This window comes from Octodon degus, unplaced genomic scaffold, assembly GCF_000260255.1.
Source record: "Octodon degus isolate 3935 unplaced genomic scaffold, OctDeg1.0 scaffold00167, whole genome shotgun sequence".
In the NCBI taxonomy this organism is placed as follows: domain Eukaryota; kingdom Metazoa; phylum Chordata; class Mammalia; order Rodentia; family Octodontidae; genus Octodon; species Octodon degus.
In genome coordinates, this window is record NW_004524743.1 from 2174323 (window position 1) to 2201209 (window position 26887).

The 26887-nt window shown below is 42.2% G+C and overlaps 1 protein-coding gene across 3 annotated transcripts in view; it reads left to right on the forward strand.

Moving 5' to 3' along the window:
* Positions 1 to 26887, forward strand: part of St6galnac3 (ST6 N-acetylgalactosaminide alpha-2,6-sialyltransferase 3) — a 553279-nt gene that overhangs the window by 491507 nt on the left and 34885 nt on the right. The gene's annotated exons all lie outside the window — the stretch shown is intronic.

Here is a 26887-nt window from a genome sequence, read left to right on the forward strand (position 1 = left end):
TGCAGTTTTAGGTAGTTTTGTCATGTGAAAACACCAGAGAGTGTGCTTACACAAACTGAAGTAGCTATGGCATCACTCAGCAGTATAATTTTATGGAGCTGAAGTCAAATATGTGGTCCATCATGAAGGAAATGTTGCAAGCAGCACCTGACTGGAATGTGTACTCTGTGCTAAAAGTTTAATTACATTAAAATTTGACTTCTTTTTAACACGAAGTCTATATATCTGGTGTTGTTTATGTGCTAGAAACACAGTGTCTTTCCCCTCTTTTGAGACAGTTGCCATTGATATTCAATGCCTCAGTCTAATAGTATGATAGAGATTATGAATGGTAGTATTCTTATTTTCTTATGCCCTTTTCATTTCTCAGATGTATTATGTGTATATTTTAAAATGTATCTATTCCTTGGTTATCAGTGACTCTTGGTGACTGTTCACTTAGTGAATTAAGACACATGTAGCAGATTAGTAAAGCTCATCTTCAGGTGTGTCTGGAAGGTCATGGGTGTGACCACGAGGACTGCGTCTCTTCCAAGAACTTTGCTGTCCCATGCTTCCTTGAACCACTCAGCTTTCTGGCTGCCACGAAGTGAGCAGTGTTTCTCCTCTGAGGATTTCCAACCTGTTTCTGTATTCAAGCAAGCCAGCCATGGACTAAGCCCTCCTGAACTATGAGCCAAGAAAATCCCTCCTCCTTTAAATGCAGGTGTCTGGGAATTTGTCCCAGGAATGGGAAAGTTTGCCAATATATTAGTAGTTCTGTTGGTATATAAAAGAGAGGGTGCCTTCTCAATTATTTTACTGATAGTGTTAAAAAGATCATGAGTTAGGGACTAGCCAAAGAGCTCAGCAGACAAGTGAATAGTTAGGCAGAGTACAGCGGCTGGGTTCGATCCCCAGGCCTGCTGTGCTGGCCCCACCCCTGGGGTGCAATGAGACTGGGCGTGGTGGTGTGTGCCTGTAATCACAGTGCTTGGGAGGCTGGAAACAGGAGGATCACTATGAGTCCAATTTACGTAGTGAGACCCTGTAGATCCTGTACTAAATACAAAAAATAATCATGAGTTGGCTCCGTGGCAGTCTCTATCAGGACTCAGTTGTTTACTATCATGAAAACCACTTGTTTTTTAAATGTATTGAAGTATTTCAACCTATTGTAGTTGAGTCTGTAGGTGCTGAGACAGCCCCATCTCCACACAGTAGTGGGCTCCTAAGTTCTCTTGACACATTCACATCCACTCTTAACTCCTTAACTCATATGTTAACTCCTCAGGATACAACGCTTTCCATTGTTTTCTACCCAGCTTCCTCCTTCTGTCTCTTGCTCCTTTTGGGTGTTCTCTTGCATGATTTTAACTTCGGGGGCTCCTGTTTGAGTACCCGTGCTGCTGAAGCAAGCACCTTCAGGTACTCCTGATGGACTTAGCTTTAAAATGTAAGTTACTGAGCTGTGCAAAAATGCCAAATATTAGTTTTCAACAGCCAGTTTTATTCTTCACACATTTTATGTCATCTTAGGGAACCAAATTGGTGTTTGGAATTATAATTTTGGAGTGGTCTGATAGCCCCAGGTTGCAAATTGCTGTGCTCTTTTGTGTCTTTATCACTGGCTGGCATGTGGCAGTCACTTCAATCGGTGCTCAGTGATTCAGTGATCCACAGAACAAATGAATAAACAAGCCCATCATCTCCTCTTACTTTCAGGCATAAATCTGGTTTTGGATACTGTGCTGTGAAATTGTGAACACCCTCAGCCGATCTGGGGCCTTGATTTACAAGAGCAGGTGTGGAGCGCATCTCCACGCAGCTTGGGAGGAAGGCGTCAGTGCCACTCTGTCCCTTGGATGGAACCGCATTCCCTGTGTGCTCTTCAAGACTTAATTCTCGCAAACACCAAAGTGAAACATATGCTTTGGCGTGTTGTGAGATTCTGTGCAAAGAAGTTGAAATAATTTAAATGAATCTGAAGAAGGTGGAGGTGGCATAGAATTATCATGGCTTTATCCATTTCCTTTTTTCCCTGATCTGTTGAGGTGATTTATCTCTTCTGATTTCCCTGAATGGTTTAGTGCCAAGATTTCATAGAAATAGGTGTTCTAAAAGCCACTAAATATTGTTTTTTAATTACCACATGGCCTCAAAGGAACAAGTAATCCTCATCTTCTTTTTATTGGCACTAAAATTCTCTATAACCACCAGCTCCCATAAAGATCATTCTTTTTAAAGCCTTGTTTTTCTCCTAAGGAATGTTGATTTTCTAGAAAGATCGCTGCAGAGTGGAGTCAAGCAAAGCATCATCATTGTCATTCAAGTCAGTATCTCAGAGTCTATGAGGGCACCGAGAACCACCCTAATTGGAAAGGCTCCATGTGTTATAATAAAATTGTTTATTCCCCAAAGAAAGCAGTGATTTCTTAACAGGTCACGTCTCAGTTTTCAAATATGACAGGATACATGCACAGTCCGAAAATAATGGTACATAGTTGCCTGTGCACTTCATCCTAAATCCATGTTTACCAAATATATTATTCCTTACGTCAGTAGTCTACATATAAGTTTTCACTGGACTCACCCCAAATGTAAAAACAATATTTGAGGATTGAATCTCAATGATTTAAGTTGAGTCATATGAAATTGACATTTTGTGGGTTAAAACTAATTGATCACTGGCAATTTAATATTTCAGCAACTTCTATTCTCATCTATTAGTAACCAAAATGTGTAAAGTACGATGATTACTAATTGATATATCAAGACACAATTGCTCTTCCCATGAGGATCAATCCAGTGATACAAATCTGCATTTCATTCATCTCCTGGATAATATCCCAGGTGTTTGGTTAGTTCTCTCAAGACCAGATTGCCACAGTTTTTCCTCAGGCACTACCATTAGCTGAAACCTTTTTCTTTTTTTTTTAATTTCTTTAGTACAGGGTCTCACTACACAGATCAGACTCCTAGTGATTCTCCTGTTTAAGCCTCCCAAGTGCTGGGATTACAGGTGCATGGCACTATACCCAGGCTCAATTGCCATCTCAGTGTGCCCCAGAGGAAGGGCCGGCATAGCAGGCCCAGGGATCACACCCCAGCTGCTGCGCTATGCCTACGCAGGCACTTTAGTCTGCTGAGGTATCTGGCCAGCCCCACTAGCTGAAATCTTGACCAAAGACATGTCTTGGCTGTTCAGTTTCTTACCGTGTCCATGTGCTTTCTTTACAGCCAGTTTTCCACAGTGTATGCCTTCTTTGCAGAAATCTAAGCCCCTTGTCCATTTAGAGATGAAAGACTAATTCACTAATAAGTTAAAGCTAAATAGTATGATAAATACATAAACTGACTTGACCAGATTTTCTAATTCAGAGAAGACTGCATTATGCTCAAAAAGCATGCTTGGCAGGTGGACCCTGATGTGTAGGTAAGTAATAGTGCCTTTGTCAGGTAGAATATTAAATTTTGGTAAAATGTAGTTTATTTCTAAATTTCCGAATGAAAATGGAGATAAGTGAAAGTTCATATTTAATTTCAGTTACGTTTCCCATTCGTGGACTTTCCATGTGGTTTCAGTTTCTCACAGCATATTGGCCAGGTCTGTAGATTGAGCCCCTCAGAAAAGTATTGAAGAAAATCAGGAGAATATTGTCTAGGCCAGTAGACAATATAACACACATGTGATTTGTTTTCCTTTCAAGACAAAAGATGTTAATGTATGGGTTGGTTTTTTTTTTTTTTCTAAATTAAAACCTGAGAATTAAGGTTTAATTGTGATAAGTGAGCTGGGGTTGCAATTTGAGCCCTCATCTCTAAATGTTTGCCACTGCCGTCCAGGCTCTTCTGACCTAGCTCTGGATCTCACATATTGTCACTAGAAGATCACATAGTATCAATTAATTGCAGTAATTACAAGCTCGCTCAGAGTCAGGAACAGCAGAGATCTCTCTGTGGGAGGAATGACACAGAATTTGTGACTATTACACAGCCACACTGTCTATGCATACTAGGTATGCTTAACAGGTGGCCATCTGAATTTGCTACCTCTAGAGACATCCCAAAATGCAATTGATTCTTTTGCTGGAAAGCATTAAAAATTAGACAATCTTTTCAAACTCCGCAACAATTTGCTTTTTTAGTGTGTTAGTTGTATATCCATTGCTGTAACAAAATACCTTCGAATAGTTGCTTAAAGAAGAAAAGTTTAAGGGCAGGGGAGATGGCTCAGTGGAATAAGCGCTTCCCTGGGAAGTGCAAGGGCCTGAGTTCAATCCCTGGTTCCATCAAAGAAAAAAAAAAAGAGGAAGAGGAAGAGGAGGAAGAATCAGAGATTGATGGCTGCTTTACTTTAGGCCTGCCATAAGACAGAACATTCTGGCTGCAGGAGCATGAGGGAGAGGAGGCTGCTTTCCTTATGGAAGGCTGGAAGCAAAAGAGGTAGAACAAAAAAGCCAGATGGAGGGGGACACAGATAACATACATTCCCCAAGGTCATGCCCCCTCCCTTCACCTAGACCCTTAGCCCCAAGCTTGCATTGTCTCCTTAAAATGCCATTGAATGATGAGCCCATGATTTGGCAGGTGAAGTTAGACCCTTCATGATCCAGTCACCTTCCAAAGCCTGCCTTAAGCACTGCTGCACAGAGGCCCAAACTTCCAACACCTGAGCTTCTGGTGGACTTTTCAGGTCCACACCATAACAAGTATCCTTTTCAGGTTTTGGAAGAGGATAGACCAAGATAAAGCCTCTTCCATAAGATTTTATCCTTATGGAAGAGGATGGACCAAGCTCCCTTGTTTACTCGAAAGTAATTTCAAAATAAACTATTTTCTTTTGAAGGTTTGCATTCCTAGCTGCTTTGACCAAATTTCCCATATCCTTCTTCATCAGTTATCCTCTAAACAAAAAGTAGCTGTCATTATCCCATTTTAAGTGTACTAAACTTGAACCTGTGTTGCATTCAATACTGCCCCTTGCTGCATGGCTTGTCATGATGCTGTATGTAGAGGAAACCCCCCAAAACCTGTGCAACTTATAGAACAATTCATCAGAACAAACTGTCAATACATATGTTTTGGGTCCTCAGAATGTCAGCATGCTATGAGAGCTGATCTGTAGACTCTGTGAGATGCTTTCAGGCACCAAAGGTTGGTGTCCCACATGGCAAAGGTTCTCAGCAGTGAACACTCTACTGCAGCATACTGGGTTGAAAGTGTACAGCAGCAGCCTCAGGAGCCTCTCTTTCTGCCATATACTTTTGTGTTCTGATGAACTGTTTGACACCATGATGGCAGACGAAGTGTACGCAAGTGGTAGTGCTGAGCCAGAGTCAAAGAAACACAGGGAGAATATCACACGGAGCGTTAACATGCAGGGCTTCTGGCAGCTGCAGAAGCCTTTGATGAAAAGGTCAAGGTAGCAGATGGTAAAGATCAACAGGAAATTAGGGATTGGTGTAAGTCCTTTTGACATTTGGAAGGGCATTGTAGAGCTTCCCCAAAGGACTGATCAACGTTTGTCTGAAACAGTTCTAGATTTCTAGTGATTTAACAAAAATGCAAGTATCTAACACTTAACACCAGGAACCTAACTATGCAGGGAATATACACTTAGGGCCATACACGATCAGGGCCAATGAGTACTTTTTATTTCAGAAATATGTGCTCCACATCGAAAGCATATTTCTTTTTTTTTTCTTTCACAATTTAGAACAGATTTTCCTTTTCTGCTTAAAGCACAGCCTTCTAATTTAGTTTTGACCAGAGGAGACTGAAATAGCATTAATTTCCCCTCTATTATTTGAGTTAGCTTTACCTTTTTAAGTAGCTACGTCACACTGGTAACCCATCTTCAGAACATTGAAAATTTCACAAAGCCTGATTCTCTTTGGTGCCAACAATTTAGCATGTAATCTAGCCACAGTGGTGGTAACATAGCCAATGTTTATCGAGCACCTACTATGCTCTAGGCAGGACTCAGTGCCTTTCACTATTTCAAGAAATCTTGATGACCAGCATTTAAGGTGGTTACCTGTATTCTCTTCACCTTACATATGTGGAGGATTTGGGAATTTAGATAACTTGCCCATGGTCTCATGGTCAGCAATTCAGAGCTGGGATCAGTGTAACATTTGGGTTGATGTCACATGTTGACTACGCTATTTAGGATGTCAGCTATCTCCTCCAAGATGGATTTTATTCCTATACTCTACAACAGCAGACTTTGATCTGTCGCCATGCTTGCTTGGGTCAGACACTAAGTTATGTAACGGGCTTTCCTAAAAGGTGAGACAAGATTTAAAAGAAGGAGCTATAGGAAGTTCTACTTCTGGATTGCAGTGGGAATTGGCCTGAGATGAGTCATGAAATCAGGGAAGAAACGAAACTAAGTGGAGGTGGTTGAATTGAGGGTTCTTCAAGGCCATTTGAGTTATTCTGTCTGGTGTCACGTGAGCAGAAGTGATGTGTGCTACCTCCAGGCAGAGGCTTTTAGAGACCTTACACAATACCCTGGCAATTGATCTTTTCCCTGTTGTAATATACCAAATAATGAGTGTTCCATTAGCCTGAGTCTCAGAGTAAGGCCAACTGATTATTATCATGTAATACAGCAAAAAACAAAGCTCGCATGAATCACTGAGGACTTTGGGTTATTTGTTAACCACTGTGTGCTTAACCTGAACCTGTAACCTAAATGCACTTGAGGAAATCCAGGCTAATACTATAGAAATATTTTAGGTGCAAGCGTGCTTTGCAGTCCCAGGCACTTCTAGCTGGGGGATAGCCTGAGGACCTACAGGGTCTCAGTATAGCTGGACAGGATGGGGAGCGGGAGGGTGCAGGCAGCGGACTCGGGCTAGGCTACAGCTCAAAGGAGAGTCGAGGACCTGGGGATAATATGAGACAAAGAGACATTTACTTCTTGTGGTAGAAAGCAAATAACATTTACTTCTTCCCTTTCAGTCTCCCCACTCCCTATGACTTTCTTTGGAAGCGTGTTGCTCTCTGCCATCTGCTAGGACCTTGACATCATCACAGCAACTTAGCATTAATCAACTATCCATTGTATCCATTTCTGAGTTATAGTAGGAGTTTTAGGTCTCCATGGCACAGTGAAGTCAGGGTTCTCCACACTCTGCCTCTCTTCCAGAGTCAACTGACTCTCGCTCTACACCAGTCGATGCCAGACCTTCAGCTTTTCTTCAGATTTCATTCGTGCAGAGTGTTTTTTTTTGTTTTGTTTTTTTTTTGTTCACTATATTTTTATTCAACATAGTTTTGGAAACCTTAGCCAGAGCAATTAGACAAGAGTATTATTCAGCCACAAAAAATGTTAAACTATAGAACTTTTATAGGTATATGAATGCAAGTGGAATTGACAAAGTGAAATAAATCAGATTCATGTGCAAGCATCACATTGTCTTCCTAGTGTGAGAGGCTGAAAAAGTAAATAAGATATTATAAATGTATATTAATTCTGGCAATAATGTCATGTTAGCCTTCCAAAGTTTTTTTGATTTTCAAAGAAAACTGTTATCTTCAAGTGTTTAACCTTAATTTTGTTTCTTGAAAATTTTAGTATATCTGTAATGTTTTCTGGTTTTCTATATATAGGTCTTGTAAATTTGTGGTGAGATTTATCGCTTTTATATTTTAATACCCATTACAGACATTTTTTGTTTCCATTTCTTATTATGAAGTGAAAGTATAGTTGCTGTGCAGAGTGTTTTGTAACCCAAAATGCTTGATAATCACTGCCTCTTAGGATGCCACCAGATTATTGCAGTTATTTTGAGATGATGATCCTCGAGTGCTGTGGACTCTGCTCTGGTCTGTCCTGATCTCAGCCCTTGTTTCATGCATGTGGCAAAAGAATCCTAGCTACAGAAATAAATATTCATGTGCACTGTGCTTTGTTCCCAGGCGCTGCAAGGCTATATTTAGATCTCTGTATGTTGAGGTGTACTGTGTCAACACTGAAATTTAATTACTGTGATGGACTTGAAATCCATGCATCTCCTCACACTGTGGAGTGAAGATCGCGCTTGTGTTGGTTCATTTTCCTTTATCCTCCCTCGGAAGAGGGTGGCACTCTGTTGAGCCAGAACGCCCACCTGCCCTTCTCCTCCAAATGAATGAAACAAACTCTCAGTTTTACGACTGTTTTATCTCTGTATTGTGAAAATGAAATATTGTCTTGCTTAAATTCTTTGGATTCTTCCCAATATGCACTATCTCTCCGCTACTCCTATTATCACTCATCCTGGTAATAAATGATAATGTTCATTGCTAGAATTTTTAAAGTGCTGTCAAGTTGGCCCATTATTTTAAACTCAGGTTAAGGTAAGAAATTTAGATTTATAGACGCCTGGTACAGTTTCATTAAGAACTAAAGACATTTTAATTTTTCTCTCTCTTTAGGCAAGGGACTTTCCATTGCTTAATGCTATATTAATCAGCATTTTAATATTTCTTCTAAATGTATCTATTCTCTATATGCTATTTACTGTCTTTGTCAGAGGCAATGAATAGGAATGAAAAGTATTTTCATGATATAGAAACTATTACCTCCTTGCCCCTGTGTAATAGGTAACTGGTTGCTGTTAGAAATGAATCTGCAGTGGGCTTTCCGTAGTTTTATATAGGATTTTGAGTTCATTTAAAATGAATGGCATAAATTCTATACCTGAAAACTAAAAGAGTTTCTGTGTTTACCTGATGATCCATAACCTAGAGGTTAGATTGTGTGTCAGTTTACAGCTGGTGGTTGGATGAAACAATGCTTTAAGACTGAAATGAGAAGATGACTGTTATACTGGGACACCAGGTATGAATACCACTTTGGATAGATTGTTATGGAGATGGCTCGGTAGAATAAGCGCTTCCCCGGTAAGTTCAAGGGTCTGAGTTCAATCTCCAGTTACACACACACACACACACACACACACACACACACACACACACACAAATAGAATGACTTTCTATTAGTCGTGATAAATGATACAAAATAAGCCATAGGAAGTAGATACCACCCCCTGCAGGAGAAGAGATGGGGAAGAAATGTGTTTGATTGCCTGACTCTGAGCGTCTCAGTGAGACAGGAAGCTAGGGAGGAGCTCAGGGACCAGGCAGATGGTGGGTCCAGGGCTAAGTGGTGCGCTCAGGGAGCAGGCGAGTGTCATCGCTGGCAAGTCCTGGAAAATGTGCAGCCCGTCTGTCTCACCTCAGCTCCTATGTGTGCAGAGCTCTGGCTGTGGCTTTGAGATGTATGACTACAGCGCGAAGGGCTGAGGCCTGGGGAGCTAGAGGAGGAGTCTGCAGCCTTGCCCCAAGCTTTATGAAATGGTAGGATGCAATTTATGCTTGGCATAAAGAATCCAGTTCAAATCCCACTTCATGTGCTCACTGGTTGAGTGACTAGAGGAAAATTAATCTCTAAGTCTGCCTTTGCATCTGTAAACTGGTGTTGTATGGAGTAAATGAGACCATTCTGGGTACGTGTCTGCTCAAATTCTGGACACTTAATGACTCTCGATAAGGAAATTCTAAGGCAAGCCTGGATCTAGATCTAATGAGTTCTAACGAGGGTCTAGAGGGGGCAGTGGAGGGTGAGAGGCAGGTTGATAGCACCCACAGGTGCAGACAGATCACATGACAAGGAGGACCCCGGGTACCTGAGGAGGCTGAGGTACACACCAGGAAATCCACACCCTGGGATCTAGGCTTAAGCAGGGTGTGGAGGGGTGATGGATGTGCACAGCACACTTCACCCCTCTCTCTTGCTTACTCACATCAACTCTGCTTCTTGCCAGGCTGACCTCAGCCTAGAGCTCATTTCTGTCTATACATAGACACCCCTAAAGATATCCTAAAAATAACAGGCCCGGTGAATGCACAGTAATTGTGCATTTATTTTTTCTTTTATGCTTTCTCGGTTGCTTTTTCTTCCCCAGTACTGGGGACTGAACTGAGGGTTTTCACACTAAATTACATCCCTAGGCCTCTTTTATGGGGGGAGGGTCTCACTAAGTTGCCCAGGTTGGGCTTGAACTTGCCATCTTTTTGCTTTAACCTCCTAGAGTGCTGGCGTTTCAGGCACGTACCTTCACAGTAAGCTCTCTCTTGCTTTCTTTCTGAAATAGGCTATGAAAAGAAATATTACATTAATAAATAAAGTATTCCACCATCCTATTTTTTCATGAAGTCATAGTCAAATACATTGCCTTCCCCACCTGTCTCTTCTATTTGCACATCTTCCTGATCTTTACTTTTCTGCCACCACAAACTCCAGGACACACAGGATAAGTCAAAAGTCACTAAGCAGGAGGAGCAGAAGAAAATTGAAGAAGGAGCTGAATTTGTAACCTTAAGTATAAAAGCCACATACTTGATAGTTGCCATGAGTGGGACACCATGGTCAGCACACCTGTGCTGCGGGCCATTTGCCACCTTGTCCTTAGAGCCTTTTCCTTCTCTTCCTTTACTTGGCTGTCAGTCATGAGACACACCATATTTCAAGCTCCCTTGAAAGCTACCTTCTAGGCATCCCTGACAATGCTCACCTATGACTTTGTCAGCTTTGCAACTGTTATTACAGAATGCCTGAGGCTAGATGCCTTGTTTTTGAAAAAAGATTTGTTTAGTCCATGGTTCTGAAGATAGGAAGACAGCACCAGCCTCTGCTCTATTCTGGTGAAAGCCTTGTGGCAGGTGGTTTCACAATGTGGGAGTGCTGAGATTTATGGGGAAGGACCAGATTCCCTTATCACAACATTCTCTAGAGAACTAATCCAATCCACAAGGCCTTTGTTAGTCCGTTTTGGGATTAGTGCTCTGATACATGAATTTCCTTCCACGTGGTCCCACCTTTTAAAGGTTTTACCTCCTTAATCCCATCACACTGAGACCAAGTCCCTAACACATGAACCTCTGGAGCCAAACCATAACAGGGCAGAAGAAGAAACCCGGAACAGGTTTGAAGAAACTCTCAGTCACCCCCGAAAAAGTGTTTCCAGCAGGACCATGTCTCCACTGGCTTCATTCCCACTAGACATCTTTTCTCTCCAGGTCCCTTCTGCTGGGAAGTGCCCAGTGTCTATTGTTCCAGCTCAACACTCCTGGCTTCTGGAAGTGCCACTTGGTTCAGGCAGTAGCCTCCTGCTGTTGTCCCCTCTTTCTCTGGATTTTCCAAGTGTTCCACCATCTGTGTAAAGAATCTAAGTGTTGTATTTTCTCTATGGGAAGTACTTGGGGTACTATTTCTTTTCAAGGTTTCCACTGATACACTCACTACACATAATGATATGAATCTATTTCTGCCCACGGGGGCAGGAGAATGGGAAAATTAATGTATGTAAGCATTGAGGTGGCTACACAGTTTTGGGGAAAAAATGAACAATAATATACCAAGGCATTCCATCATAGCAAAGCACTGTTCTATAAGCTAGTCTTTCATGCAACTTGTATATCTCGCCCTTTTATTGTTTTTCTGGGAATTGTTCATTAAGACCAGGCTACGTCACATTCACAACCAAATACTTTTCACAGCGGTCTGTAAGAATTCTATACTTTTCTGGATGACCAAAATCTCTCTTAGTCTCTTTCCCCCTTCCTCCTTCTGTTCCTCTCGCTCCTGGTCCTTGTCTATTCCAAGTTCTCTCCCTTCCCCTCCTTGTTCTCTCTCCTCTCCTGTTGACAGGAAGTCTTGCTAAGCTGTTGGGCTCAAACTTCCAATTCTCCTGCCTCAGTTTCCCAAGTATCTAATTATACCTATTATGCATCTCTACCCCCACACCCATAGCTCATTTCTGCCCCCTCCTCAAAGACCTGCCCATTGCTATGACAAAAAGGACGTTGCCTGGCACACAAGAGAAATGCATTCCAATTTGCTTTCCACTAACTCCTTATGAACAAGAAAACCTGAAACAAGTTTTATCAAGAATAAAATTTGTTAATTTTTTAAAAGAATCCAGACAAATGAATACAAGTAACATATGAAATGGGCCATTAAAATAATTCATGTATGGAAGTTAGTATTAATCTGATGCAGCATGTCAGGGAGAAACCAGCTCTATGAGTTTTTTTTTTTCCTAGCTGTCTGACTTGTGGGTAATATTAAAAGAACATGTGGAAAGAAGAATAGAAACACTGACTTGTTAATAGTAGCTTAAGTTAGCTTTGAAAACAGCAAGATCTCATCAGACGTAGGCCAATGGGGCATTCAGATACTTCGTGACTTAGAGACCTATTCTTTGCTGCCACCCTTGTCCCTCCCTGCCTACTTAACATTTTCCCATGAGAAACTTAAAAAGTGGGGAGAAACAAAAGCTCTTCCTTTCTCCTCCAGAGGCAGGAGTCCTCTCATTTTGTTATTCCATTCATTTTGATTTATTTTTATTTTTTTATTTTTATTTTAGGGAAAGGTCTACAGGGTGTTCAGGGTCTCACTACTAGATCGGATTAGCAGTGGTCAACTTGTTTACAACCTCCCAAGAGCTAGGATTACAGGAGCATACCCCTACCATACCCAGTCTCAATCGCTGTCTCAGCGTGCCCTGGGGGTGGGCCAGTACTGCAGGCCCAGGGACTGAATCCCCGCCCCTGCGCCTGCTTGCAGGCGCCTTAATCTGCTGAGCTATTTGGCCGGCCCCCTTCCACTCATTTTGAATTCAGTATCATCTTCCTTCTCATCCTGCCTATGAGAATGTATTTTAGTCATCTCTAGCAGAGTCAAGCAGCAGCGGAGAGCAGGAGCAGCAAGCAATGGAACGTGTGCCCTCCAAGCTGTCCTGCACCGCGACGGCTCTTCTGTCTTCACAGTGGACCCATGTCCCTGCTCCCTCTCCGCAGTACCTGGTGTCTGCAGAAGTCTCTGGGAACTTAGGCCCACATTTACAGAGGTCCTGGGCGGCTGCTCAGCATGACCACTTTTCATCTGACATTGCTTTTCAGTGTCTGTAGAAAGGAAAGAACACATCTATGCTGTAGGAGAAATAGGATTAGGATTTTAAGAAGGCTATAAAATAACACAACAGCAAATTCTTCAATACCCAGTTGTCAGATATGTTTCATTAAATTGCAGATATCAGATTACTTTTTTAATTATTTCAAACTCACACAGGGAATTATATAAGATTCATATAGTCAAGAAAAAGCTCAGCTTACATGTTCTATTGTTAAAGTCTGGGCACCTCCATGTCTAGAGTGGAGATTTCAGCAACACGGTTAATTCCAGTTTAATTCTAATCAGAGCTGAGAGATCAAAAAAGACAAACCCTCTGTGGATCCAGTCCTATTTTCTTAACTCATGTTTAAAATTAATAATTTTCTTAGGCATTCAACAGTGAATAATAAAGCTGGGCTCATTTATTTCAAGTTTTAAAAGAACGGTAGATTAGTTTTCTGTGGTGCAGGAAGCCAATATGCAGAAACCCTGCAACTGTCCCAGTATTTCATCCTTGACTCTGGAACCCTGAGCTAGTGAGGTAACCGCACTGGGGCTTATTGTCTCTGGAAAATGCGTAAAATAGCAATGCCTTCCTTGGCTTGTTATTATGAAGATTAAAGTAAGCCAGTAAATGTTTATTATTGAAAATACATTGCACAGGGCTGGGGAGATGGTTCAGTAGATTAATAAGTGCTTCCCTGGCAAGTGCAAGGGCCTGAGTTCAATTTCCGGTTCTGCAAAAAAATAAAAAAATAAAAAAATAAAAAAAAAATACATTGCATATATCCTTTGTAATAGATAGGGAGCCTGCCCTGTTGAATTAATGAATTTATGGTTTAGAAGGGGAAATAGAAATTAATAATATGATTAAATAAATGATTACAAATGAATAAAGGATGTTGAAAAAAGATACCTGATGCTGAAAGTGTACATGACAAGAGAACTTAGTCTATGGAGAGGACCAGGGAAGGTTCTCTGAAGAAATGCAGATGAGATGGGAAGAATTAAGCAGGAAGTGTGTGTGTGTGTGTGTGTGTGTGTGTGTGTGCGCGCGCGCGCATGTGTGCACATGTACACAAGCACGCACATGAACACATCCTGCCTTTTCTTAGGATTTTCATAGAGCAAATCCATGATGTAAGGTGGGTCCAAGGTGGGAAAAATGAGAAATCACAAAGTGAGCATATGAAATGGGACAAAGCTATGGTCAAGCAATAAGATTATGGGTAAATATTGCTCAGGTAAGATTGATCAAATCAGGATCAAATAGGGAAGCGAGTCACATGGCAAGCAGCATGAATAAACATAGACCAAGGGACTCTTCCCGTAGGGCGCGAGTTAATGACTCTTCCTGGCTTTCTCAAGGAGATGGACACCTATTTACAATATCACTCCCTGATGGCTATCCCTGGGGAGGGACGTAGGCGCACTTGTTCATCGTTTGTCTTAAGGTCTGGCCCACAGTGGTGTGTGAAGTTCAGGCTGGGGGACACCTTAGGATGTGCCTGTGGTTTCCTTGGGCATAAGGGCAAATGTCCATGAAGCAAATTTATCCTGGATGCACATGGTGGGCACAGAATGTCTTTCTGGAAGTTACTGTCAGGCCCCTTCTGTGTGCCAAGCATTGCCCTAGACACTGAGGATACACGGGCAAAGGATCACAACCTCTGTCTGGAAGGACTTCAGTGTTCAGCTTAGTGAAGGGAAGAGACAAGAGGACAAGAGACAACAGCACACACATTTATGCTAGCACACATATCAGAGTGCAGCCCCGATATGCTCAGTGAATTCTGGTGACACAGATAAGGCTTGACCACACCAAGCTGGAGGAGTCAGTGAAGACTACACAGAGGAGCTAACGTGTGAGCAGGATTTGTAAGATGCCTGGGAAGGATACCCAGAAGAGTATCAGGCTAGAGTTACAGCCCAGGGTGGAGCAATCCCTGTGCATGCACAAGCACATTCCAAGACTGCTCCCCCAAAGAAAGCCAGAAGAATATGTGCATGGCTGCCATAACCACATGGACCCCAAAGAGTTCCCGACACACAGCCCCCAAAGAACAAATATGTTTTTTAACTTAAAAATGGCACAGTAAGCAATAATAATGTACTGTACATTGCTTTTGATGGATCAAACATAACATGCAAGTAGAAGATAAACCTGAAGGGAGGAGGACCAGAATGTAAACAGGGTAAATTGTGACCTTTGTCTTATGCAAGGTGACGAATACTAGGTGTTATTGTTATACACCTAGTTATCAATAACTAGGTGTTATTGATCTGGATGGCAGTAGACAAAGTATTTTAAACAGAAGTATGGTGTATTCAGCTTTACCTCAGAGAACACACCCTGGGATGGCAGATTAGGAGATGGGTGAGCGGGGGGGGGGGGAGGCTGGAGGGCTTGTTCAAGAGAAGCACCTGGGTTTGTCCAGAACAGAGGATGAGGCTCTAAATGAGGGAAGATGAAAGCAATATATTTGAGTATCCTTTTGAAATAAAATGTAGCAATGATGTGGAATGAAAGGAGAACACATTAGGATGCTGTGGAAATGTTCTGGCCTGCAGGGCTGATGCTGTCATAAATTGAGACAGTGGTACAGAAGCTGGTAGGGGTTGAGAAAACACACCAAGGTCAACTTGTGGCGTGTGATGGACAAGGAACATGAGGGACATGGCATGTCAGATACAGATAGCTCTGGGCCTGTGGTCCTGATCTGCTGACCAAGACAGGATAGTTAGGGAAGAGGATGCTTCCAGGGGGCCTTGGAAGTGTTCTCAGTGGTAGAACATGCATTTTGCATAAGCCAGGACCTGAGTTTAATCCCCAGCTCTAGCAAACAAAAAAAAAAAAAAGGGAGAACCTTGTGAACCTTGATGCTTGCTCTGTCACCCCATCATCGTCAAGCCAGTCTCCTTCCTGATCACTTATTTCAGGTCTCTGAAGACTGTGAACTGGCTTGCTTCCTCTCATTGCCCAAATCCCTCTCTTCCCTAGCACTTCTGCTTGGAGGAACTAGCTATATATACCATGTTGACTTTTTAAGGACAAGAAAACCGGATAGACTCTGAGAGACCTCTCGCCTCTCTGGCCCAGCTGTGTGGGAGTAGAGAGAAGAGGAAGTTGTGCCTTGTGTCACTTGGAATAAAGAAGCTTAAAAGAGCATTTTATAGCACCAATGTGCTTTTAAAAGTAGATTTTTTTCTCACACACAAAGAACACATAATATTTATTCTGTCCTCTTTTTAAAAATAGGTAACTGCTTAGAATTGCAAAGAATTAAAACTATAAACATGATTTCTTCCAAATAATTCCTTGGGAGAGCACTTAAGGGCTCCATTTATTATCCAAATGTAACTTGAGGACAAGAACAGAAGAATTATTTCAGAAAGAAAATAATCAATGAATCATTTATCAGTTTTCCTGCCCTTTGTATAACAAATTGTAATTAGTGTGATGTCTTTGTTGGCAAGTGCTTATCAGGCAGAGTGCAGGATAGAAGCAAAGGAAGATTCTTCAAAAGAACTGTGTTGTTTTGCAGACCTAATTGTGATGCTATCGCTGGAATTTTGTGCGGTTGCATTGTTAATTCTTAATTTGCTGTCCTTAATAGCAGCAAGGTTATTAGCATCTACCTGGAGTTCTGCATGCCCACAGTAGATAACCAAATTTTGTGAGGGTGCACGGTTGAAAGTGAGCACACGTGTCTGGCAGAAAATGGACCTAGCGGCTGAAGTAGCCTTGGAGGAAGGGCTAATTCTGAGAAATCAAACTTAGTAGAAGAAAAAAGGTTTTGTCAACCACCTTGCTACATGACATTTGTATCTTCCTTCTTTGGTAAAGAGGGTACCAAATCCTGTCGAGAGTGTTAGGATTTCCTTTTGGACTCTTTTCTGAAACTGCTCGGTTTCTCCCAAAGTTCATTTTCCTCCCTTCAAATAATCACTGCGTGCCTACCAGCTATGATACTAACTAGAAAATCAAGGACAGAAGGGACACTGTCCTGTGGCCTCAAAGCAGCAGCATGAAGTGCAGTGAAAGTCACAGGTCTTTCCACACGGGGTTTCAGAACGAAACAGAATACAGACAGCATAGTGATGCAGCATGTGGTAGGAACTGGGACAAGAGGAATGGAATAAACCACATATCCATCTGTGGAAATCTCTGAGGACCACCTGAACTCATCATTAATGCCATCAGAAAGACTCCAGATTGGAGGGGGTCCTTATGTCACCACCTTTGTCACTGTTTCACCCTTAATAAGTTCCTGTATTGTGTCTGAACATGAACTGGGGGTGGGGGACTTTGAGGAACTACTGAGTTCTCTTCATACGACCATGGGATTTTAGTTGAAGCTCATGGAAAAAATGGACTTCTCTGAGGGATATAAAGAGTGAAAAAATGCTAACAAAATTAAGCCACTAAAAATGAGGTTATTTCTACAAATACAGAGCTAACGTTTAAAATTAAAGGTCTAGCAATAGCATCATCACAAGTGTATTGTAAGTGTGATATCCCATGACTTCCATCTACAACATTATTCGTGGCAAACAGAAAACTCCTCATCAGCTCAGCTCTAAAGGTGATGTGCTGTTCTTAAAAGGAAATATATTTGTCACTTATCATAATACTTGACGTTTATAATCTTCAAAATTACCAAAGATGCCCAATGCCCTCTTCTTACTTCTAGATTTCTACAGAACCTATTCTGTCAAAGTAAACTCTGTGATAAATTACTCTTAGCTGATTCTAATCCAGTCCCTCCCACAAGGAAAACCTCAATACCAATAGATAAACAGATGGATAGATGGGCGGTGGATATGGAGGGGCGAATGCATAGTGGTGCATGCGGATCTAGCCAAGCACTAGAGCAATGTGCTCCTTTGGGTTCTTTTACTCTTTGTTTGATCATCCTTGAATAAATTTCAGTACCACTGAACTGGCCTGAGAAGTACATATGCCATCACTGAATTGACTTCTGTGATCTGTCTACAACCTCCCAAGGAGGATACAGTCAGTCATTAGTGTTAGATCATATCAGGTGGTGTGGTGCTCCATATAAACCAAAATTAACATATTGATCTTGAGTGCTGCAGCATGCCTGTGATCCCAGCACTCAGGAGGATGAGGCAGGAGGAGGATTGCCCTGATTTATGAGGCCAGCCTGGGCTACATAGGGGTTCAAAGCCAGGTAGAACTAGTAATGAGACCCTGTCTCAAAACAAACAAAATAAGTAAATCAGTTACTTGGGAAACTCTAGGACAGTAAATATAACCTACCAGCAGAGCAACATCGGCTGTCCTTTGGGGAACAACTTGCAGAACCTTCCAAGGCCTTCCAAGAGCCACCCTCTTAGCCTCTGTGTAACTGTGTAAGTGCAAGCAAACGCAGCTCATGTAGGGCAGGCATGGGAGCTATCTTGGATCAAAAGCTCCATATCTTGTAGGAGCCAGTCTCCTCCCTAACAACTGCTCAGGGGAAGTTTCTACATCACCCATGAGGATGGTGCCAGTTAGAAGGAATCCCCGCACTCAAGAGAGGCAAAAACACTCTACTGTCACATGTTTATGGTTCTGCCAGCTGAGATGCAATTTATCAACTGGTGTCTTTCTCTCATAAGCAAACATGGCCTAGCAATGTCGTGCAGATGTCATATCTTATCAGGTTACCTGAGAAGAGCACTAGAAACCAGAGAAGGTCAGATGCTTATGCAAAAAGAGAAAGATTGCTTTGAAAGATGTGTGTCAGCTTTCCTAACAGAAAAGGGGGACAAAAAAAAAGGAACTTTAAAATGTCTGTCATCAGTATACGGTACTTTATAAAGAATGTGGCACAGGGCAGTCTAAGCGCCTGCCAAGAACGGACCCAAGTTCAATCCCCAGTACCACATGCTATGCAGGGTATGCAGTGCCAGCCTGAAGCCCCGGGTGCACCATGCTAGACCCAGAACTGGGCATGGTGCCACGTGCTTGTAATTCCAGTGCTGGGTAGGCTGAAACCGCAGGATCGCTCAAGTCCAAACTGCATAGTGAGACCCTGTACCAAAAATATAAATAAATAACTAAATATTAAGAATGCAGCACGGAATAACCACCCACCTTTATCCCACGCTCCTTTTCCCCATTAAATAACTTAAATTAATTTTTATTTCTTATGATTAATGAACCAATATTCATTTGTCACATTATCATTAATTAAAATCCATACTTCAGATTACTTCCAGTTTTTTTTTTATTTTGTTTTGTTTTTAGGTACCGGGGATTGAACTCAGGACGCTGCACTTGCCAGGCAAGCTCTTACTCTACTGAGCTATCTCCCCAGCCCTCCAGTTTTTTTTAAAAGGGAGATTTTATTGGTATTATACACTATGCTTAATTCATATACATTTTAAATGTTCAGAAAACCATTAGGATAGATTAATTGAGGCAGAAATCATTGTGACTATTTAGAATTGCAAAGTTTTTAGCATGTAAGTCTTCAGGTTTACATATTGATGTGTAATTTTCAAAGTCCGGTCAGTAACAATCAATAAACATCGTGTACAAGAATCAATAATCAGATCCCGAATGCTCTATAACTGCATTGACTATCACTTCTTACACTGCCTGCTGTTAGGGTATGAAAGGGGAACGGGTATGTGCAGGTCTGCATCATCTCCCACCCTCCCCCAAAACAGAGGGCCCTGGACTTGCCACAAAGAAAAGACCCCACAGTGGGTTGCTGGGGGAAGGCTGTTCTCCGTCCTCTTGACCTGGTCGTGATCACCTGAGGACACTTTTTCAAGTACTCAGGACTGCGATTCACTCCAGGGACTCTGGCTCACTGACCTATGGGGTTCCCCAATGCCCTCATTTCAAGAGCTCCCCAGGGTACTCTAGCCCTCAGTAAAGGCTGAGAACCACTGTACTGGAAAAGGCAGAGTTTATCTTTTCAGGACAGATAAACATATGCAACCTGGGTCTTGTTTATCAACACAAAGTTGGGAAGGGAAGACACCAGGAACGCTGCTCCTCCAGGACCTTAACTGTAGCTTTGGTTTCCCCTTTGCTGCCCGAGCAGAATTAATTACTTCCTCTTATAACTAGTTCATGCATGCCTTTTTAATTTTACTTACATGGAATTATAATTTCCATTGCTTGTCTCCCAGTTTGTCAGCCTCTGAGGCAGAGACCAGAGACCAGACTCTTTGTTTGAGAGACATTTTGCTTGAAACACAATTGACACACATAGTAGGTCCTCAGCAGGTATCCCAGGGACAAGGGAGAGTGAGCAGAAATCTCAAAAAGATGTAAGGGATAGCTTAGTATTATCTGAAAGGAAATCTTCTTGGATAAATACTTCTAATTTCAAAGTATGCAGTAAAGGCAAATTTGTACTTCAATCATTACTGATCTTTATCAGAAATACAACTGTCTAATTTTTAAAGATTTTAGCCCAAATGATCGTTTCTGGACATTAAGCCACATAGAATGAAATGAATGGCGAGTACCATTAAGCTTTTATAGAGTTCACATAACATCAGCCAGAGCTTTGCCCATCTGTCACGTGGCAGAACAACGCAGTGTGCTGCTACCCATGGGATGGCACCGCCGGCTGCTGGCCTAGTCTGAGATGCCCACCTATGGAGAAACATGAGATGCTTTCACTCCTCTTTTACACCCAAATTCAGCTTTCAGTGAACATGTTTATACTTGCAAGCCCATGATTATCCTTGAGTTCTTCTTAAGAGATGGCTTTGAAGGTTTCCTTGTTCCTTCTCACTGAGTCCTGCTGCATCTTCACCAAGATTTTCTAGTGTGAAAGATTTTTGAGGACACTAATGCAAAGTAAAGCCTGTAGTTTAGTCTACTTCTGACAGCAGAAGCAAAAGGGTGCTAAGCAGCTATTCATGGGCTAGTTTGTCCCTTGGCCCATGCGGAAACCTGCTGCTTGCTTATCCAGAGCTCTGGCCTAGGGAGAAGCTGCCCAGGGTTGCAACCAGCTAGGTGTCTCCATCTGAGCCACCAGTCATTTTGAACTATCTTATTTGTTCAGTGAGTACGTGTTGTTTGTTCTCCATGTGCTGGGCCCCGTTATGGCAGTGGCAGGTTTCTTTCTCTTTCTAGTAGGAAGCTATAGTAACAGAAGGTTCTCCCACATAACCCAGAATACACGCGTGCATGAGTGTTTGTGTCCATACACAGAAAATCCACACATAGAAATGATAACTTCGAAGGTAAGGAGACTGCTTGAAGGACAACATGGTTATGAGGGCAGTGTAACCCATGGAAAAACCCTGGGTCCTTCAGTTGCAGGCAGCTGAATTAGATGGCAATATTATAGGCAGTCAGACAGCACTAGGTCCTCACGGAGACAGTATGGAAGACAAGATGACTTTGCAACTTTGGTACAGACAAAGCCCTGCTTTGGGCTGGACCCCAAGGCCAAAGAGCAAACAAAGGCAGCCACATGCTTCCCTAGGAATGGGCATGAGGAACTGATATTCTAAATAGGGATCAAGGAAGCCAGAGAGAGTCAATGACCCAACAGCCTACAGGAAAAGCCCCTATTTTCTATCATGCCCACTTGCTATGTGATTCGCTTTCCCATTTGGTTCTGGGTTTAATCAATTTTACCCGAGCAGTTATGCCTGTAATCGTATTGTCTGACCATAGTTTTGTCCCATCTCATGCCCACCTAGTGAGTTCCCATGTTTTCCACCTTAGACCCACCTCACCACATGGTTTTGCTCTGTAAAAATCTGTGGAAGAGAGCTTCCTGGGCAACCCGCTCAGGCCCGCCTTCTGTCCCTCTCTTATACAGGGGATTTCTTTTCCACCAATAAATATATCCTGCTCTTAACCTCCATTGCACCTAAAAATCATTCTTCGGTTTTAGGGAACATGAATTCAGCCTAGGCAGCTTTCAGGTGGGGAGTTTCATTGCCCCTTATCACTGCTGCCCCGTAGAGCCATCTAGAAGGAAGGGGTCCCTCACAAGACACCAAATCTGCCAGCACCTTGGTCCTGCACAGTCTGTATTGTCAGAAGTAAATTTCTGTTGTTTATGAACCTCCTGGGCTGTGAGATGCTGTTACAGGAGCCTGAACAAACCAAGAGTACAACTCACATATATGTGAACACACACACACACACAAATGCGCACACGCGGATATACACCACTCTACTTCACATCTGCCTCACACAGTGTATAGAAACCATTTGTCTGGTTTCTCCCTCAGAGGAGAAGACGTCAAAATGAGAATGTTTGTCTCTTCGTGACACTTTCTAAATCATGAAATGTATTTGTCTCCCAGCCCCCCTGTCTCTTTCTTTGCTTTGCACTTTGCAGAAGACCCCAGATCCCACTGAGGATCTCTCCTGCCCTTCCACCCACGTGGCCTCTTACTTATCGCACACAGTGTTTTACAAACAGATCGTTGTGTCTGTCGCTGCCCACCTTACCTCCCGTGCGAGCTTATTTGTTCTTTCCACCATTTCCTTAAAGCTGTTTCAGAGCATGATTCATCTAATGATTGCCAGAAGATAAAAATAAATGCAAAATAGCATGAGCTATTTTGAAGGCACTGTTTTAAGTGCTGTAGATAAGATTCATTCCATCTTCACAATAGCTTTACATAGCTATTTATCATTATAATACCTATTTACGAATGAAGAGACCTTGGCACAGAGAGGCCATGGCCACACAACCAGTAAGGAACAGAGCTGAGTCTTGAGCCCAGGAGGGCTGTCTAAAGTCTATGCTAAGCAGACTAACTCTCCCAGAGGGCAAATGAACAGAGTGTTTTTGGAATGTAATGCTTGATATTATTAAAATGACCCTGGGAATGCGATCTTCTAGTGAGTGAGAGATCAGAGCTAGCCACCGCCGTGACCGTTGTGATATCACCCGTGGAGGATTTCCTCTGTGTGTAGATACTGGAGATCCTACAGGATCCTGGGAGGAAATGTTTCCTTCTCCATACCAACCTAAGTGGCTTACCAACAGAAATTTGAACGGGTATGTTTTGGGCAACAACTTGAAAATTTTCAGGGATGGCAAAAGGAACAAACTGGCAGAGAATCCTAAAACAGCCTTATAGATACATCTACACTCCAGCAGTGTGAGAAGAGGTGTGGTGCTTCCCATGAGCCCAAGACAGGCTCACAGGCAGCTGGGGAAGAGTGGGATGCAGATTCTCCTTGCTGTGAGTTAACGGATCCAGACCAGAGACCCGGAGAGAACATGGCTATCTGGGTGTTTGCCAGCGTGAACGTGATACTGACCGAAGACCACGTCCTACCGTGTAAGCCCACAGGAGAAGCATTCGGGTCTGAGAATGAGGGAAGGGGAGAACCAGAGTTGAGGGCTGTGACCCTGAGCTGCTTGCAGTTGCATTTGTGTCATAAATACAGCTTCAGAATAAAAACTAAGGGATGTATGTCTTAGACGTCTGCTGTTCCATTCTGGGCATCAGCCGTACTATACCCTCACCTGAGAATGGCCTAGCATGGTTTAAGAAGTGTGGAGAAGAAGCGGAAATGGCTTCAAGTGATACTGTCAGGGCTCCTTGTGATTGTAGTGGGTGTGATTCATGGCTGGTGGATATAGACAGGTTTCTTCAACCTTCTCTTGAGTTTTGTTGAGCAAAAGTATTCTGTTTTGAAGAAAGGTAGTTAGTTGTCAAATAACACATACCAGTAAGAAAAAGAGAATACTCTTGGGTTTAAACTTCAAAGCACCAGTTTACAAGGGCTGTGTTTGAATTTTAAATGTATTACAGTCAAAGACACACTGCCATTAGTCCCTCTCAGTACAGATATGTTTATCCCATCCTCCTTGCCGTTGAGACGTACTCCGTGGACGTCTTTCAGAGATGCGCTCGAAGTCGCAGTAGTTGCAGCTGCTTTGCGATGTTTTCATCCTCCGCATTCAGCAGATCTGGCCCCAGATACCTTCTGGCTCTTCCCCAAAGTGAAAATGACCATAAAAGGCAAAAAGTTGGAATCAGTTCAGAGCATCAAAGCAGCACAGTAGTTCGAGTAGAGAGCACCCCCACACACACATAACTTCTGAAGGAAGCAAGAACGGTGGGATAGATGTGCTCAGAGCTGGGGTGGCATCTTGAGGGGATTAATGATGATACGGCTTTTACCGTCAGATTTCTTTTCACTTAAATACTCACTGTAGTTTTTAGTCAGACTTCATAGACTGTCAGTTGGAAAGAAATGTAAAAATTGTTTATTTTGGACTTAAGCAAGTGGGCCTCTAGGGGGCTTTAAAAACTTGAACTCTTAGTAAATGGAGGATTTTGGCATTTTTTTAAAATTGTCATTTCACTAATGAAGATATTTAGCTCAAAAAATTTGAGTGATTTGCTCAGGTACCAGAGCTAGGATTGGAGCCGGCGTTTGCGCTCTTTCCTCTAAACTGTTCCAAATGCAGTACTCGCACGCGTACTCTCAGCCCCGGCTGGCCTGCCTCCTCTCTACCAGCCACAGATCCCAGTCATCCACGCATGCAACTATCCTAGTCCATTTGAGATATTAACACAAAACAAAAAATAAACTGAGTAGCTTAAATGAGAGAAATGTCTCCCTGCTTGGGAGGCCGGGATGTCCAAGATTACGTCTTTCAGATTCTGTGAGCGAAGGTCCTTCCTGTTGCACAGATAGCATCATTTGCCTGTGTCCTCAGTGACAGATGGGACAGAAGGGTTCTCTCTACAATATCTTTTATAGGGCACTAATTCCACATGAAACCGCTACCATCATGATTAAATACCGTCCCCCTACGTCCTACCTCCAGACACTGTCACCGTCACCTTGGGGACCGGGCTTCAGCACATGAATTTGGGTGGAGGCAAATATTCAGCTTCTAGTTATAACCCAATGCTTGCTTAACCAAGACAGTAGACACTCTCCGAGCAGGTGCCGATCAGGCCCCAAGAGAGCAGGGCTCCCACCCATGTGCACTTCCTTCCCCCAACAACAATTTTGGCTTCCAGAAGGTTGAACTGTCTCTCCTCAGGGGCCAACAGAAGAACTGGAGTATAGGTCACAAGGAGAAATATAGCCTTCAAAGCGCCACTTATGGATTCAGAAGTTATAGGGATGGTGATGCCTGGTGAAAGAAAGATGAATTCTAATCCTATTTCAGTCTTCTTGATTTAAAACACCTTCTTATATCTTTTCCACTGTATTCAATGATGAGAAAAAGCAAAATATCTTTTCACATTCTCTCTAATCCTTCTACAGGTCTCACCCACACCCAGGAGTCAGGTGTGTTTATAGACAAGCACACACCTTCACTCTTCAGTCCTGCCACCGATGGCTCACAAATATAAAACTAAATGCTAAGGCTGTGTCAGACTGACAGAGAAGAGTTCTTTTGACTAAGTGTTTAAGTAAGAAGTGATTGGGGCAGTTCTTCAGAAATAGCAATGTTCCCTGCACATCTTCCCTTACCTATCCAAAAATGACTTTCTGACAAAAATATGTGGAATCTAAATACAGCATAGCTAACTAATTCTCCCTGTGTTTCCCAGGAAGAAAATAACTTGATAAAACCTGAACGCTGTGATATTTACTTTCAAAAGTAATCCTGCTTTATTAGTATTATGTGCTGCTGGGTTTTTTTTTTTTTTTTTTTCATCCTTACAGGTTCATTTCATTGCTTTCCTTCTTAGGGGTATTTATGATTGTTTATTTCCATAAGTTTGATAGAAGAAATACCATTAATACTTCTCATTTATTTTTCATTATCTTTCACATTAAAATGAATTATCTTTTGTAATTTTCTTATGCATACAAATAATTGAAAGGTTTATATGATTTCTTGATTTTTTTTTTCAGTTTTACAGTACAGGCTTATTGTAAAGAACTATTAGAAAGCCTTCATTATGAAACAAAGCTAAGTGCTATATCTATATGTAAAAAATATACTTCAATTTGAATGAATTACTTGGATTATCCAAGCAGCTATGATAGTATGAGTTGTTCGATTATTTTATTATTTCCATTTTTAGCCCATTTTTCATGGGAAGGGGAGTTCATTTATGCTTAATAAATATGAATAAATACTTCTATTTTCATCATATTTTATTATTTGGGTGATTGCTATCAATGATTTTATGATCATCAACACATGATTTTTAGGGCTTACAATTTTATATCCTATATATCTGTTTATTCTCTGAAGCTGGAAAACTGATCAATAAGAGCGAAAGAGGTAGACAGTCAAATCTATCCTAGACAGAGGACATTTTCGCGGTTGATGTGATAGACTGTATCTTCAAGACACTTATGATGACAGCCCACCCCCAGCAAGTGGTGTTGGGAGGTGGGGCTTTGGGGTGGTCATTGGAATTATGTGAGCTCACAAGGGTAGAACCCACAAAATTGGAACTAATGCCCTAGTCAGAGTGGACAGCTTGCTTCCCTGCTGTGCTTCCTGGGAAGTGAGGTTACAGTAAGCTGGCTGCAGAAGAGGGTCTTTACCCGAACTCAGCCAGGCTGGCCTCTTGATCTCAAACGTCTAGCCTCCAGGGCACTGAGAAATACACTTCTGTTGTTTAGAAGATGCCCAGTTCATGGTGTTGTTGTTACAGCAACCTCAACTCAGACAGACTTGTCCAGATGGGCTCACTTTCACCTCCCTCAAATGAAGCATCATACTGTAATTTCACCCCCATGTTCAGTGAACGCTGCCTTCTGCGGGGCACTGGGGACACAACCGCCAATGAGACAGGATCCTTGCTATTTGCCTCTGTTCCTTCCCCTCCAAAACACCTTGGATCTGAGTGCATACGAGTCTCTGTCTATGCAGTATATAAATGTTTGGAATCTCTGGTGCATCAGTTTTATGAATATATTTTAGTATGTCATGAAGATGTCTGATACATTTTAAAACATTGTGAGGTTATTACAAAATAAATGCATTAAAGCAATATTTTTGCCAGCTTTCAACTTAC